The sequence below is a fragment of the Pseudorasbora parva genome, chromosome 16 (genome assembly GCF_024679245.1).
Source record: "Pseudorasbora parva isolate DD20220531a chromosome 16, ASM2467924v1, whole genome shotgun sequence".
Taxonomy (NCBI): domain Eukaryota; kingdom Metazoa; phylum Chordata; class Actinopteri; order Cypriniformes; family Gobionidae; genus Pseudorasbora; species Pseudorasbora parva.
The window spans coordinates 27,486,077-27,506,757 of NC_090187.1; the positions used below are offsets into that span (position 1 = coordinate 27,486,077).

Sequence of the window (20,681 nt, forward strand, 5' to 3'; positions counted from 1 at the left end):
GCTTTTCTGTAAAAAGAACACATATACTATCCAGTGTTTTACCTAAACATACAATCTGGCAACCAAATGCACGTAAGCTCTCTCTCGGACCAATAAACAAGTAGACTGTATTTTAGCAATCTCCATTTGAAATGTTCTGCTTAAAGTGTCATTCAGATGGTCTGTCAGGACGGTCAGGACTCACGATCCGCTTCGCTGAGCAAATGAACTGCTGTGTGCTGTGAGCTGCTTAAATAAGCCAATCAGAGCTGAGCTCAACATTAATATTCATGACTCTTCCAAATAAGACAAAAACAGAGCATCACATCCTACGGACAATTTATATCACTTTGTCTGGCTATCACCAGACCAAGCTCAATGTAAGATTGAGTAAATTTTCGAGCATTATTCAAATGACTCTGTATGCAATTGGATAGTCCGTCAACCAATCAGACCACAAGAGGTGTGCTCATTGGGCACCGACCCATCGCTTCTCTATCCGTCATCGTGTTAAACCCGCCAATAGCTCTCCTGGTGGATAAGCAAGTTCCCGCAAAAGTCTAACAGAAGCAGTATAAATTAATTTACAGGTTTCCAGACTGAATAGCTGGGAGACATCAAACGCTGGTCGATCAGGCTGGGTTTACTCAGTCTAGTTCTCACTATTAACTAACTATTAACTACAACATTTGCCTCCATAAACTCTGCTTATTAACAGTTAATAAGATGGTTAAGATTTGGTTTAAATAGGATAAAGGGATGTAGTATGTGGTCATGCAGAATAAGGCATTAATACGTGATTTGTAAGTACTAATAAACAGCCAATATCCTAGTAATACATGTTTTAACCAACTAGTTAATAGTGAGAACTGGACCTTAAACTAAGGTATTACCAAAATATCACTAATGTTAATAAATAAGCAGTATAATGTAAAACTATAAATCCAGTTTGTAGCACTTTTATAAGCCGGTGGACATTTTGCTTTTTATTCATTTTAACACAATAAATTGCCAGAACCTTATGACTTAATGGTCAGTTTGTCTTTGAGTCTTCTGCACCAGAAGTTGATAATATAAAGGAGGCGCCAAAGCTGAAAGTTATCTATGAATCATTTCCAGAAGGTACATAAGTTCTTAATTTCTTACTGAGCACTTCTTTTCATTCTGTTGGTATAGATTTAGGCTAATTTTAGTTTCTTGAAAGGAGAACTAGTCACAGTCTTATGAGCAGGAATGTATGCTCAGTTTCATTCAGAGCTAGTTTTATTGAACTCATTCGTCTCATGAGAAGAACACCTCTCACAGCCCGCTTCCTGTCTTTAGCTTTACTCACCTCGCCCACAGAATTCTTTTTATAAAAGATTCCTGAAAAAGTGTGTGAATGTGGTGTGCTTGTAGATGAAAGGCTTCCGTTGACACAGCAAAAGCATTTTGTGGAGGTGTTTTATCTCTTCTTAACACACTGATATCCTCCTAATATTCAGCATAGTCACCAAGCACCTTTTATTTCTGCGTGTGATCTTTTACTCTTTCCTTTTGATTGTGAAGAGTGATGTAGCCCTTTAAATATGAATGATGATTCCAATTCTTCTTGCTTCTAATTTGATGTACAACTTCAGAGACTTGATTTTATGAATTAGGAATCGTGAAAAGTGGCATACCTTAATAGAGCCAGAAGCAATGTAAGTTTGCTACAGCAATGCTATATAGCACCGAATAATCTGCAGCAACATGCAGGTGTTATAATAACCATAGTCCATTATTATTTCACGTTGACGTTAAATAAATAATTCCACCTTAAACTGGGGAAAAAATGTTGCCCTCCATTGTAGCAAACCAAGTTGGATGTGATGCATTTTAAAGGTCAGTCAATGATGACTTAATTTATATATTTGGTGGAACTAATCCTTTAAAGATAAAAATGAACCATAAATGTAAAATAACATTTTGTATGCATCTAAGGGAACTGATTGCGGTTATAACTAAATCAAATTACTGCACCAGGTGCGTTAGCATTTTAATAATCCATCAAACACAATGTAAGTACTAATAATTATTTGTAATCTTTGCTGACATTCTCTTTCAGCTTTACTCTGGCACTCTCAGACATGTTAAATCCTTTGAAAGGCTTTCATGTGATGCTCCGGTGCTGATATCATCACAGAGCACAGCTTAGTCCCACTGTTCTTTATCAAAGTTCATCGGCTCTCAAATAAACACTTGTCTCTGACTTCAGAATGACGCCAAAGGAAGCAGAGCAAACATGTTATCTAAAACCCCAGGCTGCTTTTCACAGCGTCCATTAAAAAGAAGATTTTCCAAATATTGCATCTTAGTTCAAGGTAAATCCCAAATCTGTTTCTCAAAAAAATTTAATGGCAAGAATTACTTGTAATGTCGGTGTAAACGAGGGCATCTTCAACCGTTATTTTACTATTCACATTTATATGTAACTGCATTTATGTCATGACAACTGCAACATGACATCATGACTTTGCGTAAACATACACGCCACTTTCTAAAGCCAAGTGGCGTGTTATCTGTACACAAGTTTTCGGTGTGCGTAACGACCATCATCTCAGTGTTTATATCTACGCCGTGTGATCCGCGTGTATGTTTACGCAGTGTGATTCCACGTGAATGTCTACACCGTAACGTACCATCATCTCAGTGTTTATATCTACGCCGTGTGATCCGCGTGTATGTTTACGCCGTGTGATTCCACGTGAATGTCTACACCGTAACGTACCATCATCTCAGTGTTTATATCTACGCCGTGTGATCCGCGTGTATGTTTACGCAGTGTGATTCCACGTGAATGTCTACACCGTAACGTACCATCATCTCAGTGTTTATATCTACGCCGTGTGATCCGCGTGTATGTTTACGCCGTGTGATTCCGCGTGAATGTCTACACCATAACGTACCATGATCTCAACGTGTATATCTACGCCGTGTGATCCGCTTGTATGTTTACACCGTGTGATTCCGCGTGAATGTCTACACCGTAACGTACCATCATCTCAGCGTGTATATCTACGCCGTGTGATTCCGTGTGAATGTCTACACCATAACGTACCATCATCTCAGCATGTGTATCTATGCCGTGTGATCCTTTATCTTATCCTTTATCTTATCTTCATCCTTTATCTATGCCGTTATGTCTACACCGTAACGTACCATCATCTCAGCGTGTATAACTACGTTGTCTGATTCCGTGTAAATGTCTACGCCGTAACGTACCATCATCTCAGCATGTATAACTACGCCGTGTGATTCTGTGTAAATGTCTACGCCGTAACATACCATCATCTCAGCGTGTATAACTACGTCATGTGATTCCGTGTGAATGTCTACGCCGTAACATACCATCATCTCAGCGTGTATAACTACGCCATGTGATTCTGTGTGAATGTCTACGCTGTAACGTACCATCATCTCAGCGTGTATAACTACGCCATGTGATTCTGTGTGAATGTCTACGCTGTAACGTACCATCATCTCAGCGTGTATAACTACGCCATGTGATTCTGTGTGAATGTCTACGCTGTAACGTACCATCATCTCAGCGTGTATAACTACGCCATGTGATTCCGTGTGAATGTCTACGCTGTAACGTACCATCATCTCAGCGTGTATAACTATGCCGTGTGATTTTGTGTGAATGTCTACGCTGTAACGTACCATCATCTCAGCGTGTATATCTATGCCGTGTGATTCCGCTTGAATGTCTACGCCATAACGAACCATCATCTCAGCGTGTATATCTACGCCATGTGATTCTGCTTGAATGTCTACGCCGTAATGAACCATCATCTCAGCATTTATATCTACGGCTACGCTGTGTGATTTTGCGAGTATATCTACGCCGGGCGATTCCGTGAATATATCTACGCCGGGCCACGTCCTTCAGGGAAGGGGAGGTGGCAGAATACACATAAGGACTAACCTGGGAGGGTAGTGCAACATATGGCAGTCTCTGGGGTGGTTCCAGCCTGATTGAAGGGGGGAAAAAACACGCCCAGAAAGACACGGGGCTAGCCCGAAGGGTAGCTGGTACCGTGGAAGAATACACATATGGGGTTGCTGTGAGGGAACCGCTACATATGGAACCCAGCCTACAGCCACGTTTCTCAAGCATACAGGTGCAGGCCTGGCGTCAGACGGTCCGCAACGTCTGACACCGGAGGGGTGACGGAGGAGCTCGACAGGGTTAACCGGTTTCCCGGGGAACACAACTGGAGACAATAGACGCACGTATCCGGCCCAGAGGGCGGGAGTGGCGTTTTGCAAGCCGACACTTAGAACGGGCACTTAACGCTCCTGGCCACTGGGGGCGAGGATGCGGGAAGATACCGGCTCTACACGTAAGCTATAGAATCTAGCAAACGTGTTAGGTGTCGCCCAGCCCGCAGCTCTACATATGTCTGTCAGCGAGGCGCCTTGAGCCAGCGCCCAGGAAGAAGCAACACTCCTAGTGGAGTGTGCTCTTACACCGAACGGGCAAGGCACGTCTTGGGACTGGTAAGCCAAGACTATAGCATCCACTATCCAGTGGGCTAACCTCTGCTTGGAGACAGCCTTTCCCATCTGCTGGCCTCCGTAACAGACGAAGAGTTGCTCTGAGGTCCGAAGGCTTTGGGTCTGGTCAACGTAAGCGCGAAGAGTGCGCACCGGACACAACAAATCCAGGGCTGGGTCTGCCTCCTCCGAAGGCAGCGCTTGCAGGTTCACTACCTGATCCCGGAAGGGAGTGGTAGGAACCTTGGGCACATATCCGGGCCGGGGTCTCAGGACAACGTGAGAGTTACCGGGCCCGAACTCTAGGCACGATTCGTTGACCGAAAGTGCATGCAGGTCCCCTACCCTCTTGATCGAGGCCAATGCCGTCAGGAGCACTGTCTTCATCTACAAGATTTTAAGCTCACAAGACGCCAAAGGCTCGAACGGGGGGCTCTGAAGTGCTCTGAGCACTAGCGCCAAGTCCCAAGAGGGTATCGAGGTAGGACGAGGAGGATTTAGTCTCCTCGCACCTCTGAGGAACCTGACGATTAGGTCGTGCTTCCCCACGGACTTACCTTCCACTACATCATGGTACGCTGCTATCGCAGCAGCATATACCTTGAGGGTGGAGGGAGACAGCCTTCGCTCCAACCCCTCTTGCAGGAAGGAAAGCATGACACTAATCGAACACCTTCGGGGGTCTTCCAGGCGGCAAGCGCACCACTCAACGAACAGGTTCCACTTCAGAGCATAGAGGCGCCTCGTAGAGGGGGCCAAGAACTGCTGGGCAAAGTTCTCGATGGCGTCGCCGAGGAGGCCAGCCTGACAGACAGGCTTTTCTTGCGCATATCTGCCAGGTTAGCCCCCTGTTCCTGGACCACTAGTGTGGACATCGCCTGACCCAGGGAGCGTGCAGTGATTTTCGTCGCCCATAGGGCGAGGTCCAACACCGCACGCAGTTCCTGCACAACCCCTGGGCTGGGACTACCCCCGTGCGTGCAGGACAGAGGTAAGTGAGAGAGGGAAAACAAAATTCAAAAAAAAAATTTTTGGCCCTTATGGCGCTCCATATTCCCCTCTCTCCGATGCAGCAATTGACATCTGTCCTCTGCCAGAGCCAAAAATGAAACGCTAAGACCTTTTCTCTTAGGACCAGCGATTCCATCTTCAACTACCAGCAGGCATGCGAGACAGTGAACGTGGCCGTCAGAATGGCACACAGCGCACTGAACGCTCAAGCCTCTATGAAGAAGGCAAGGCGAACAATGCCCTGACGTGGTCGTGTTCTCATGAGAGAATCCGTACCACCCACGAACACTCAGCATGCTTTTGATGCGATGGAGGAGTGGGGGCCCGAAGGGATTTACCCGGCGGGGAATCCCCACTGTAATCCTCAGGCCACCAGCGCTTATCAGCCAAAGTAGCCCTTTTCCAGTAACACTAGAAATGAACTAGATCGGGGGATAGGCGAAGGGACTCGACCTCATCTGAGGTTTCATAGTCTCGACCGCGCATCTAGAGCGCCGACTGACGCACGCCGGTTGTTGTGACAACCACCGCTGTCAGCCGGCCGCTCGACGGCACACGGCGCGCTGAACACTCAAGCCCTTTATGAGAAGGGGGAGACGAACAACGCGCCGACGTGACCATGTTCTTTTTCGAGAACATGAATCACCCACGATCGCAATCTCACATGCGCTCGTGGCCGTCAAAGAGGACAGGAAACCGTTGCATACCAGGAATACACGGTTTGAATGACGTCTTGAAAAAGACGCAGGGTCAAACCGTGTTGCTCTTTTGTGAATGGAAGTACGATCTGCAAGCCTGCAAGCCTCCACACAGTACGATCTGCAAGCCTGTGTGAGCTCTCAGTGTGTGTGTAAACGCCCAGCGAACCAACAGGTTTTTGAAGTTGCGTGCTGCAACTACTACAGCAAATGCTGACCATTCGTTAAAAGTTGAGCAGCAAGCTCATTGGCCACTGATATAGCAGGAACCAATCAGCTGTGCCCTATAAAAAAAATGTGATCGCAAGCAGATTGAGTTATGGACCTGCGCCATCTAGAGTTTCATGACAGGCCTTTGTATTTTTGATCAACTAAATGCAGTTTCAATGAGCATGAGTCTTTTTCTTAAAAAAAAAACTACATCTAAAAGACCCCAAACTTTTAAAAGTTGGTGTATAATGAAATTGTCATTAACATGTTAATGAAGATGCCTTGTTTTTTTTTTGGTGAAATGTAGCCTGAACATGTTCTTTACTCATTACCTGAAGAAAGAAAATTGCATTAGGGTAACCCTGAAAATGTTCTATTTTTAAGGAAAGCAGTAGCTGCTGTTGTCGTTGTTAAGAACAGAGGTCACATAGGATAGCCATCAGTCCCCGCTCTGCAGAGCACAGTACAATACATCACATACAGGCACGCAAACACACTCGATGCTCACACACTCAAGGCTCCGCTTTACTCACACTGCCTGGAGCACAGTTATGGAGGAGGACAGCGAGGGAGTGGAAGTAATACCCACAATTCATCAGCCTTTGTGACACTTCACCCACTACGATTCAGCGTGAGCACACAGACATGGTGACTCAGAGAGATAGAGAGGAGAAGTACTGGCACCAAAAGAGACAGAAGAGATAGCAGAGGACCAGTATTCATCAGCACTGAAGAAAAGAGAGGAATGTTATGAACATTTATTATGGATAAAAATCATGCACAGTACAACCAAATCTTAATATGGCAAACAGAATGCTAGTATTCCATCCATAGAGCAAAAACATTAAATTGGCTAATGTGAGTACAGTTGCATGCTGTCAGCACAGCAAAGAAAAATTAAGACATGCATTGTACAGAACTGAGTAACTTGCTGGACAGAATATTAATGGGCTTAATACAGAGTCCTGTGGGACATCCATGGAGAAAGTGTAAAGCAATGTGTTTGGGGTCATGCAGTGCAGTATCTGAGGTTCTGAGGTTTGCCTACAGAATAATAGGCTACTTTTAACCCCTTAACTCTCACCAGAATTTGCCGCTCTTTTTTATTGCCTTTTTACCGTATTGCATATTTTAGTAATCATCAAACATTAGGTTTCATTCGAAAGCTTACAAACTATAAAAAAACGTTTTGAAATTTGATTTTTTTTTTTTACCATGAAAACTGTACTTTAAATTTTTTAGCGGGCTCCTCCCCTAGTTTATATTACAAAATCTATTTCAATCTCTTTATAATCAAAACCTTTTCTAGTCTTGACAACATGATTATCATTGGACAGGTCTGAGTCTCAAGGTTCCATATTTGGTGACTATTGTATGATAGAAATGATATTTGGGCAGAAATGTATTCATTTGTTAAAGGAGCGCCTAAACAACATTTCATAGGAACTTAAATTTGTGTAATATTTTTTATACCAATCAATATATGGATTTGATTTTATAGTTATTTTATAGTTAAAAAAATAACAAAATATATATATTATATATTAGTTCAGTACGTTTGATTTACAGTAAATTTTAACTTCCATAACTTTGTCATACTTTCATTTCTCACTCAGCAATAATCTGCTCAGTTTCTTCTTTAAAACAATATAGGTATTTTAATAATGTTTTCTAAGACTTCCACTTTAATCTAAGATTCACGAGTTCACACTTACATATAATTATATAGAGTAATATAAATGCGTATTTGGCGTGCTGTCCGGGGGGAGGGATTCGAGCTCGAACTTGGCCCGAACCCAGAGTACCCCCCCCCTTCGTGTAAGTGGTTAGAACTAAAAGAGCAAAATGTGGAGAAGGGGTGGAGGAGGGATGCTGATAAACTTTCAACAGAATGGAGGTAAGACTGCAGTGTATATATATGCACCTCTCGTTGATTAGCTGAGTGCTATCCACCTGTGTCAATTATCTGAAAGCCCTCCTCCCGAATCTTTGTTAATTAACATCGTATGTTGTATTTGCTTTGTAAACTGTATTTTGAGGTTTATTTTTGATTAAATTTGATGATCTTTGTTCTGCATATACTATCCATTTAATTGGTGAGAACATTGTGACATTGACTGATGAGTCCAGAGATTCCCAGGGCTTTAATGCAAAATGGAGAAAGAACATTCTTTTCTGAAATCAGAGGGGCAAAATCTGAAATTATGTTAAAAACATTTTTTTTTAAAGTGCGCGCTGAAATGTTGCTATTAAAATACGATGGGACAAAACCAATGGTCTTTTAAATAGAAGGACACAAACCTTTGCTCTTGCAGGATTAAATGTCGTCCTCTAGAATTGTGTGCTTTGACTGTTCCGTTACACTCGATAGGAAGAACTTTACCAACCGCTGTCAGGATTGAATGCGTTTAATCTGAGAGCTATAACCCTCCATGTGGATATTCATGGCTTCATTTCCGCTCTGTAATCTCACATACTTGTGTACACACATTACATAATCCTGACCTTTGCTCTGTAAAAACACAACATCTGTTACTCAGCCAGCAAACACATGCTGACATCTCAAAATATACAAGACGACACGCCGCAGGAAATATTTATTTTTAAATCAATAGGTTTGACTTGTAGATCTGCATGGCTAGTACACCTCGACACATCATGTAATAAATCACAATTACAGTTGACATTGGACTTTGTCACCAAGACAAATTGGGTTCTCATTTTATAGTAATGTATCCTTAGGTGTGTTGATTTTTTTTTAAGAAAAAAAAAAGTATGCCTGCATCTTCAGTTTGGCTCTGTGATCAATGTTTGGCCGAGATACAACTATTTGAAAATCTGGAATCTGAGAGTGCAAAAAAATATATAAATATTGAGAAAATTGCCTCTAAATGTGTGATTTAGCAATGCATATCACTACTACTATTTTATAATATTTACAGTAGAACATGTACAAAATATCTTCATGGAACATGATTTTTACATAATATCCTAATGATTTTTGGCATAAAAAAAAGTATAATTTTTACCAATACAATTTTGGCTATTGCCACAAATACCTGTGCGACTTGTGACTGGTTTTGTTTTCCAGGATCACACATATAAATATAAAACAAAGAAGCCTTGTTTTATATTACACTTTAATTCATTCTAATAGTCATAAATTTTGAACAATTTAAGTGATGAATCATGATTTCTGCATGGAAATAATTGCACACGGGTTTTATGCATAAATAGGTTTGTGCTCACGGTGCACACCCACTGTGTGTTTACGTCATCTCTTACATCCCACCAGTTGGTCAGCTCAAACTCTAAAGCTTTAATCCGTGAGTGTCGGATATCAAGAGATACAAGTGATGAAAAGCGTTTGGCTAAGATGTGTGAGGCCTGAGCAAAATGAGTTTGAATGAGTGTCTCATTACTTCAGCTTTAGACATCTAACATTAGAGGTTGTATTCTGTGTTAGAAAATATGGTTCGCCGCAGTCTTGCATCACGTCTTCTGACAGTTAAATCGTATAAGTCACAAGCAATGCTGCTATTACCTTTGTATTCATTTCCTTTCCTACTGGTGCTTGCTTAAATTCTGCTAACCCAACATGTGTTATTCATACAGACTTTGTCCTTTGGAAACCTGCTGAAGTGACGAATGTAATGTATATTTTTATTGCTGTATTATGTGATAGCATCGGTGCAGTGACTGACAGGTAGGCTCTCATTGACCACGAGCCAGCTAGCGTGTGTTTGGACAGTAGAAGCGGCAACAGCTGTGAGGCAGTGACGGCCTATAAATATTTGAGAAGAGACTCGATCTCTCAGTGTAGCACTGGATTACAGTAACCTCCCTAACTTTACGCCCCTGTGGGCATGCAGAGCCAGTGAAGGTGATATTGAAGTATAACTTCTCTCCTGGTCATGAAAGTTACACCTGAAAAGTGATGCTATTTTTCTTCTGTGTTCCCTTCCACAACAACCAGGCCATGAAACTCAAGGTCATCAAGTTCAGTTGCTTTGAGATGTGATGAGAAGGCCAAGGACTTTCATTAGCAACCTAGGCTCATTGGGAAAATTTGACTATCTGCATTTTTGCTAAATTACCTACACACACAATTCACGCGAGACAGTTAAACACCAACCATTTTAATTCCAATTATGATTACAGGGGCAGATATCAAGTAAGGAAGACTTGTTTTTGTGTGTTTCCTTGAAAAATACTATGCCCTGAGCTTAAAGGGATAGTACACCCAAAAATGAAAATTACTCCATGATTTACTGACCCTCAATCCATCCTATGTGTATCTGACATTCTTCTTTCATGAGAATACAATCAGAGTTATATTAAAAAATATCCTGGCTTTTCCAAGCTTTAAGGTACGTTCACATCAAATGTGAATAGAGCATCTGGAGTGAATGATTTTCATGTTAAGTCAATGGAAAGTCGCATTGACGTGCGTCTGGAGGTTCTGCTCCATGATGGACGCGATTCCGCCTCATTTGCGTGTCCAGTTTGCACAAATTTAAGGCGAATTGAGTGGTTTGCACGTTATGCGCTAGTGGTGCTTTTTGTGCATTCACGCGTTTGTAGCGAATTCCCGTCTATGCCCGAGTTGAAAATGTTTAACTTTGATGTCAATTCACGCCGCGTTAACCAATGAGGAGCCTGCTTGCTGCCGTCACGTAGTAAAGTGACGTGATGAAACCCTGCATAATAAAAAAATACTGTTATTTTGTCACTAAATGTAGTTTTAATTATTTTCAGTTGATAATGTAGTTGTTTAAAGCTAAAATATGTGGTTTATTTATAAAGACAGCGCCTACTTAAAAAAAAAAATTATCTTGCGTTTTTGGAGTTGTGAGATCCAGGCGATTTACCCCGGCGAGAGCAGCCTTTCCTCGGCCAGTCCTTCTGGCGTTTGCCGCTGGCTCGGATGTTGCTGTAGTGGTTAAACAATCATTTTAACTGAGGGCAAAGTGAAGTTTCATAACTTTATATTTTTTAAGGATATAAAAATATACATGAAGTGAAGATCCAGGTAATCCAGGTAAGGTCAATGCATTGGCTGAACCACATTTGTGTGGTTGTTAATGCTTATTTATTTTTATTTTTTTATGAAAATGAAGAGGCAGAGTGGTGTTTTATGACATATTTCTCATGGAGTGCCTTGAAAAAATTAAGAGACCACTTAAACATTGGTAGACACGATTTTGACGCTCAATTCGAGTTTGATGTGAACGCAGAATTATAATGGCAGTGAATGGGAGCCCAAAATTTGAATGCCAAAAAAGTTCCTCCATCTATTATAAAAGTAATCCACATGTCTTCTGGGGTTAATAAAGGCCTTCTGACGCAAATCATCCAGATGTGTAAGAACAATATCCATATTTAAAACTTTATAAAGTGAAATAGCTTCCGCCGGACTGCCTTCCGAAATTCAAATTATGAAGAAAGTGATCAAAATGCTTACGCTACGTCCGACGTCATCGTCAAATTGAATATGGAAGGCAGTCCGCTCAAAGCTAGATATTTTACTGTAACATGTTAAATATGGTTATTTTTCTTATTAATTTTATAATGGATGGATGCAATTTTGGTCTTCAAATTTTGGACTGCCATTATAAAGCTTGGATTTGCCAGGACATTTTTTTTTTTATAAATAACTTTGATTGTATTTGTCTGAAAGAAGTAAAGTAGGATGGCTTGAGGGTTATTATGGGATAATTTAAATTTTTGGGTGAACTATCCCTTTTAAAACAATTTTACCATAGCACATTATTTGTAAACTAGTACATTTTGATGTTTTCATCACATATTCAGCTCCATGTGTATGTCTTTTCTGACTGAGTAAACTTTAACAGTAGTTCACCTGATACAGCATTGCACTTATAATACAAAGTGCTCGGATACAAGTAATGTGACCAATGAGTTAAATGGCCATTTAGTGACCAAACTAAAATGGCATGGTTGCTTTAGCAAATGCATTTTTCTGTTAGCTTTTGTTAACTTGGTTAGATTTAGAGGAGGTGCTACATTATTTAACTTACTGGCACACATATCATGGCCTGCATTTGCAAATTATCCTGTGTTGATAGTGTATCATCAAACATTCTGATGGTATGTTGGTTTATAAATGAAAATATATGTTTTGTGCTACCACTGCTTGTTTAATATTTTGTGCTAAGTAATTTTATGGTATTTTTTTTAATAATTGTATCAGCTAAAATGTACCAGAACATTAATGTTAATGGCTATGCAATTTTAAAAGTGAATTTAAGAGGAAAAGCATGTGTTTCTGATAGTTAAATGGGTAAATCAAGTGAAATGTTCACCCATTTGTTCTTTGTGATGGCTGCAGTTGTCAGTCCTGTCACATAAAAGCGTTCAGCATTGCAGATGTTAACCCGGCACTCCATATGCTGGGAATAGTGTCATTACGCTCCTGCCTTTGTAATTCCAAATCATAGAGGGAACAATCATGAACTTCTAAGCAACATCTCAGTACTGCACCACCAATATTTAAGCATCAACAAAGCCTATTCAGTGCTGCATAACTGAACACCAGCAGTAGTGGATATCCCACTATTCCGAGATGTAAATAAATTGCAAGTATTATTTTGAAGGATGTACAATGTCCTTGAACATTTTAATATGGCTAAAACCATGTTTGTGGCACATTTCAGCTCAGAATTGATTTGATGCAGATTTTTCAAAAATACTCTTATTAAGACTGTGTTGCATCAACTAAACTTGGCTCAACAACAAGCCCACAACCTGCAAGTACGCACTATAAGTACATTTCACATACAAAGGGAGTATTCAAATGAACAGCAGAAAAGAAAAACAAAACATCCGATTTAATTCTAATGGTTAGCGAAAGGGTGAAAAATGGCCATGAGAGGTAATTTTGTTGCAAAAAAAGCTAACTCACTTGACTACCATCATAAAAAATATGCTTTGATATAAAGCAAAAATGAAACCTCAATAACTTATAATTTGCACAACCATGAATCGGATCATTCAAATGTCAAGCGCGCAGTGCAGCAGATGGTCTCTGAATGTTTGCTTTCAGCTTGAAGACATGTTGGGGTCTATATCCACCATGTTCCCAAAAGCAAACATTTACTAAATGATATGCCCGAGGTCTGGAGAGAGTGTGACTCATTAAAACAACATTGAGAGTCGAGGGCAAGACTTTTGAGATGGGTTTTATCCCCATCTTGTTTTACACTTCGTCAATTATACAGTGCTTAGTGTCTAGACCTTGCTATTGCGTTACTCCATCAAGGACAGCATGTGGCAGGAAGATTCAGCTTGGGTAAGCACCTCACTTAAAACCCATCAACAAACCATGCTGGTCAAGCTTTCATGGTTTGAACATCCTCACGCTATGTGATTCATCTCAACAACTCCTTCCCCCCCATACCCCCAACAACTATTTAATATTATTTTAAAAGCCTACAATTATATTCAATTCTGTAAGCTGTCAATATCTGTGAGCTGAAAGTAATGTAGTAGAGGGTGACAAAAAAAAAAAAAAAACGAGGTGACAGATTTTGTGGTCACAGAAAATGCATTTGAAACTAGTGTTAATACCAGGTGTAATGGTAATGTGTCTTGGCTGACCACTTGTGATCAGTTCACATGCTTTCTCTCTCACTCGCTCGCTCAATTCCCAGGATATTTTATATTATTTGAAGTGTCAGGGAGCCGCTATCAATATGCGGGAGACTCCCAGACCTTCCGGGTGAGGTGGGATGTCTGTATAATATAATATAATTTAATAATAAAAGGAATAATGGATGTCTGGCCATGAATTATTAGAAAATAATGCACACCCGAGGTGGTAATCTGTTACAGCTCGGGTGTCCATTATTGTGTGCACTATTTTCGAATAAGTCAATGGAATGTGGCCTCAGTGTTTCAAAAAAACATTTCAGATGTGAATATCAAGACATTTGTCAGGTTTTTGTCCTCAAAACACTCTTGTGTGTAGGACTCATCACTTCTACATCTCATGCCACATCTCTGTTGTTAATTAATAAATGTTATTTTAGAGATATTAATGGCTTGAGCCATTGATAGCAGACTACTGCAGTTATTAATGTGGTTTATTCTTTGGGCAAGGTGTCTTCTTAAATATGTATGTTACTATGGCCTTTATTGCACAGCTCTTTAAAGGGGGGGGTGAAATGCTGTTTCATGCATACTGAACTTTTTACACTGTTAAAGACTTGGATTCCCATCCTAAACATAGACAAAGTTTCAAAAACTAATGTTGGACGTTTGATGGAGTATTTCTGTGTTAAAAATACTCCTTCCAGTTTCTCACAAGTTTCGGAGAGTTTTTTTTCGAGTATGGCTCGACTTGACGTTAATAGACCGGAAGGTCCTTGTATTGGCCGTACGGGCTCTTCTCCCGGTAGGGTGCGTACGCGCGTGACTAGAGCGAGAGAGGAAATGCACGCCCATAAACACTGCTCTCAAGCTGCAGATCCAGTCGTCCGTGAACACTTATGTCGGTTATAGTCCGCGCCGCGCTCCACTTCATTCCTCCACTTTGACATTAAGCGACTTCAACGCTTCAGCACAGTATTCCGGGAAGGCAGCGCTGCATTTGAACCGATTTGAATGCAGAAATGACGGGAAGCTTCACAACATCGCTTCAGTCGCATCGCAAAGTAGATCTCCACACTCCAAGAAGTGTGTTTTTGACGGAGCGGTCCCAGCGATAAAGGTTTGGTCCTGCTTTGGAAGCAGCCGGTGAGTAAAACTGCTTCAAATGCCTCTGCTGTTGCTTATCGTCGCGTGAGTAAACATCAGTAAACGACACGATCGCGTGCTTCGTCATTCAAATGCGCTAACGGACTTCATTGTTGTTCTATGTATAACGTTACACGAGTCTGACGTGCAAAACCGTTTTGCTTGCTACTGCTAAGGTTTAGTCGCATACAATAGTCCATAAACCGAATCATGTCCTCATAAACTGCGAGTAAAGACACACAAATGTTGACAGGCCACTAAATACAGAACATACCACATTCTGGATCATATCTATTAGCTGAGATCGATAGCAAGGGTTTCTCCACGCTTGAGGACGTCACCGCTTTGCGCATTCATCATTCTTTAGCTCCGCCCACTCGATACGCCTCCAGGCGCTCGGTTTTTTCCCGGAAAGACTCGGTACAGCCCATATTTCTTTTATAAATATTATAAAACTAAAGACTTTTCGGAGATATGAAGGATGCAATACTACTCTATAGGTACTCAAGATTGACATGAGATTGACTGAAACTGAGTGCCCCCCCCCCCCCCCCCCCAATAGGTTGTTGTGGCTGTGTTATCTATTTATTAGAATTTGGGTGTTTTGTGCTTTTGTGTCTTGTTTATCGGCTTCAAGAACAGCGCTGTTATTATTTTGTTACTGATAAATGTTATCTAGCTTTTAAATTGCTAAAATATTTTACTGATAAAATCATCATAGCAGCACTGACAACTAATTTCTGTGTGAGCGTGTGTCCATACTGCAGGGCCGTAGACACATTGAGGTTTGAAGTCCCCCCTAGTAAATAGAAATGGCCAAATTCCCCCTCCCCCAACTAAAATTCAGGGGTGGACAAAGTACACAATTTCATTACTTGATTAAAAATAACAGTACTACTGGTCAAATATTACTCCGTTAAAGTTGAAAGTTGTAAAAAATGATTTTTACTAAGTAAAAGTACATAAGTATTTGTTTTCAAAAGTACTTAAGTATCAAAAGTAGATTTCTTTTTTTATGTCAGCGCATTTTTTTATTGTTGTTGTATGAATGTAAACTATGCCATCATGGTTTAAGCCAGTCAGTGATGCTCCATCCGACATACTAGCATACGACTACCTTAAAATAATTTAAACTTAGTTACAAAGTTACAAAGCTCTTTACAAAACTGCTGTCCCTTTATGGCCAAATGCACGGATCCTATACAGTGATACACATCTGATATTCTCCCAACTGTTTACGTTAACTTAAGACATAATCATAAACATTTTGACATCCGTCTTCTTCCATTTTGCTATAAACTGATAAGTGTTCAAAATTGCTGGGAAATCATCGAACATCACGTGACTCTACAAGAGTGATTGCTGAAAGGCTTTCTGCAAAAACCCAAACACCTTAGACATACTGTAGACGTACAGAAACGACTTTGATAGAAATGTAGTGGACTAAAAAGTACAATATTTGTCTTTCAGATGTAGTAAAGTAAAAGTCATACATTTCCAGAAAATATAATACTCAAGTAAAGTACAGATACTCAAAAAGTGTACTTAAGTACAGTACTCAAGTACTTACTAAGTTACTTTCCACCTCTGCTAAAATTAGACTTAGAATTTTGTTCACTGTTCTGTTACTTTATGCTTTATAAAACAAACAAAAATGCATGTCCAACCAATCAAGACCAACCATTAAACAGCCCAGTAATATAAATATAGTACAAGTATGTAATAATATAATATAAAACTGTATTATATAATGACATAGCTGCAGTTTATAGTGCTTTCTGCAAAGTAAGCTGAACCAGTAATGGCAAAAACCCACCCACTTTATCCTCAAAACCTTCCTATACCAGGCAGGATCTTAAGTACATAATCTCCTGCTGATTGTTGTCTATGCTCTCTCTATATCTATTATCCACAGCTGCCTATTTCTCTCTCTCCTGCTCTCTCACTACACATCACTACTGATTTCCTGCCTGCTCCTGATTGGTCCATATGAGCAGGAGGAGATTAGGGCAGTCCCTATCAGTTGGAAGGGTGTCCAAAGAGCTCGAGGATAGAGTGAGAGATGCTGTCTCTTTAAAAGTATTTTTAGGCTGATAGTTGATGGTGGTCAGTGGTGGGGAAAATCAGAGTTAGTGGCGGCAGTGCAGTGGCAGCCTGTGAACATGGATGACAAGGGAGACGCTGATGTACTGTGGATTTAACCGCTTTTTAAGGGAATTCACACAGTCTACCGCTATTAAACACACTGGACCTGGGTTATTTGTATGTCTTCAACCTTAATTTGTTGGGGCTAAAATTAGGTAAGTGGTAGCAATCATGTATTTTCATTATTATTTTCATTTTAATAATATAGAAAAGTTTATGTGCTAGACATGTTATTGGCTCCTATGTATATCTTCAACAGTGTAACCATACTCTTTCATACATGTAAGCTTTACATCATGCTTGGCTTGCAGATATGAAATGATGCCATTATGGAGGATGGGGGTTTGTTGACTAGTGTGAACTAGCTGTCAAGCTATCTTTTTTTCTGGCTGGACAACCCAGTCCATCTTATTCCTCTCTGAGGCAGATATTTAAATTTAATGAAACTGGCGAACAGTGTGTGATCAAGTTACAGTATTGATTACAGCCTGACCCTTTGCTGTACTCCACATGCAGAGAGATTTGTGTGCATGTTTGCCTTTGTTTGTGTGTGTGGTCTAGATAAACCCTGCATTATTAAGACAAAACGAAAGATGGCAATATCAGAAATCCTTGTCTGTGTGAGTACATTTTTGGTCCCCATGAGGCTTTTAAATCAGACTAAAAGATGTTTTTGTTTTTGTTTTGAAAATGCAGAATGTTTTCTCTGATGGGTAGGTTTAGGGTTAGGGGAGAGAATATACAGTTTGTACAGCATAAAAATCATTATGTCTATGGAAAGTCCCCATTTGTGTGAATGTGGATAACACATCCAATTAATAATACCAGCATGTGTGCTTAAAATACACTCATATTAAACTGGCAGAAAAAAAGGTACAATGTTGTCACTGGGGCGGTACCCTAAGGTAGAAAACCGAAAAGGTACTACTATGTTGTACTATGTACTCTTAAAGTACTGATATGTACCTTTTAAGTTATTAATATGTACCATTTAGGGGTTAGTAAGGTACAAAGATATACCTTTTCACTTTTGTACCTTAGTGTACCCCCCCAGTAACAGCACTGTACCTTTTTTTTCTGAGAGTGTACATGAATAAAATACTGCTGAGACTAAGCCAAAATATGCGAGACCTTGTGCGATGAGTGCACGCGTGAATGCATTCAACGTCAGCTTGTCCATCTGCTTGTGTCCTCGTGTTTTTGTATTTTTTGCAGTGTTAACACATGTTTGCATCCTTTTCTATAACTATGTTTGTCGCATGAGAAGCTGAGACACTTAAAGGGGCTGAAAGGGAGAAAGTTTGTTTCAGGATATGAAAAAAAATGCCAAAAGGTTTAAGTATGCTTAATAGAATAACATGTCAGGGCCAGTGAAGCAGCAGAGCTTACCGAAAACAGGAGCAAAGACTTGCTCCTACATCCCCAGACATCAATCAAACAAACACGCATACGCAAACAAACAGAAGAGCTATACATTATCCCGAAGAGAAATACATTGTATGCTTTGAGCTTTACATTGAGTGAGAGCAGGATTTTCAGATTTTTAAGAATCCTCCTAATGATCTTCTCACAACATAAATAAATATGGGCAGCTCTATTATAGTGTGTCAGAAAAATATTAAGTGTGATGCTAAAAATATATGTTTACTTTAAACCACATTATGTCATTTTCCGCTGCTAGAGGTCGCTTTTTCAAAACAAAGGCGTAGCTTGATGAAACCGTGATTTCGCTGAGTTTTCATTATGCCGCAGACATTATGCCATTAAAGCAGCACTAGGTAACTTTTCAACCTTCATAATATATTTTCAAGACTCTTGTGATGATACATCGACTTACAATAGGTTGAATGACACGTCTGCCATAGCCTGATGGGGTCTGTATCGTTTTTAATCATACTTTTAAACTTCGGGTTTCGGGTAGTAACCCGAGAACAAAAAGAACTACAAAATTCGACTGCTTTACGGCATATACGTCACTTCCACCAACACACACACTTCCTTAATTTCGGACGTGCGAGCCCAACTTTGTTCGTCGGATAATATAGTCATGTCCGAAGCAGCACAGACACATAAGAAAGAAAAGGTTTTGTTGGAGGAAAGCAATAAGAGGAAACGAAAAAGTGATGGGATTAAAGGCAGGACGAGGATCAACATGTGACCAGCGTTTGCTCGTTGGCGTGAGCTGAAGGAGGCGTGCCCGACCATTGCTGTCCTGCTTGTTACGGTGATTACCGACCACTCAAACATTGAACTGAAGTATCATATAGATTCTGGAAAACGCTAACCAATAGACTAATATAATGACGCTGGCTTGTAAACGTGAGCATCGTGATTATTTGGCGTTTTAAAAAAATAAAACCCATGAAATTATATTCATATGACATGCTGAAACATATGCCACTGACTGTAACGTTACCTGGGATGAAGACATTTCACACGCGACGCCAGAAGAACTCTGAACTCCTCTTGCAGTGTTCAGGGGAACTGTTAGCGCTGCACCGACCCGCGGCGCCACCTTTATGAAGTTATTTGGCCCGCACCGCACCACTGTATATATTTTTACAACCCGCCGCTCACCCGCGATCATTAAATAGACATACGGGGTCCGCGGGTTATGAGACGAGCCACACATCACTAGTTCAGGGCTATCAGGGTTGTCATGTCAACAAATGCACGCGCGATGGCATCCCCTGTTGTAGGATTACAGAGCTTACGACAGTAGTTGAGGACATTATTTTTTCCAAACTGTAGGGGGACCCCGAGAGCAAAAGTAGCCAAGTGCGGCTTTAATGCAATTACCTAATCAACCAATCCCATGGGAGTTGCTTCAATGCATTTAGGGGTGTGGTCCTGGTCAAGACAATCTCCTGAACTCCAAACTGAATGTCAGAATGTGAAAGAAAGGGGATTTAAAGGTGTCATGAAAAGGCTTTTTTTCTTTCTTTTTTTATACTGTTGTCTGAGGTCAACTAATTATGTTTGTGTGGTTTTTACATTCATAAACATCATAACTAATAAGTAATAGGCTCTTTTCTACACTGGTTTTGAGGCTGTCTTCTGAACACTTGGTTTTGATGGATGTGACACACTGGAGATGTAAATGCCCACGGCTAGGATTGGATCAAATTTGCATATTTAGTCAGTTCAGTTCACATGAGGGAGAGACTATTTTGAAAGCGGCAACTGCAACTTGTCTTTATCAAAAAAACACAATGCTTTATTTCTCACCCACCAGAGATTGTATTACATGGCCCGCTCCCTCACGATCGGTCAATATAAACGCGAACCACTCGCTCACACACGTGCGCTCACACACGTGCGCGCCCAGATCAAGAAAGAATTTCTGCCAACGAACATACG

At 40.6% G+C, this 20,681-nt stretch overlaps 1 protein-coding gene across 1 annotated transcript in view; it reads left to right on the plus strand.

The window, feature by feature from the left end:
* The first annotated feature begins 17,336 nt into the window (after window positions 1-17,336).
* pclob (piccolo presynaptic cytomatrix protein b) overlaps window positions 17,337-20,681 on the plus strand; it is a 112,497-nt gene continuing 109,152 nt past the window's right edge. The window contains exon 1 of the mRNA XM_067420143.1: window positions 17,337-17,476. The gene's annotated coding sequence lies outside the window, so the exon portion shown is untranslated. The remainder of the gene's footprint in view (window positions 17,477-20,681) is intronic.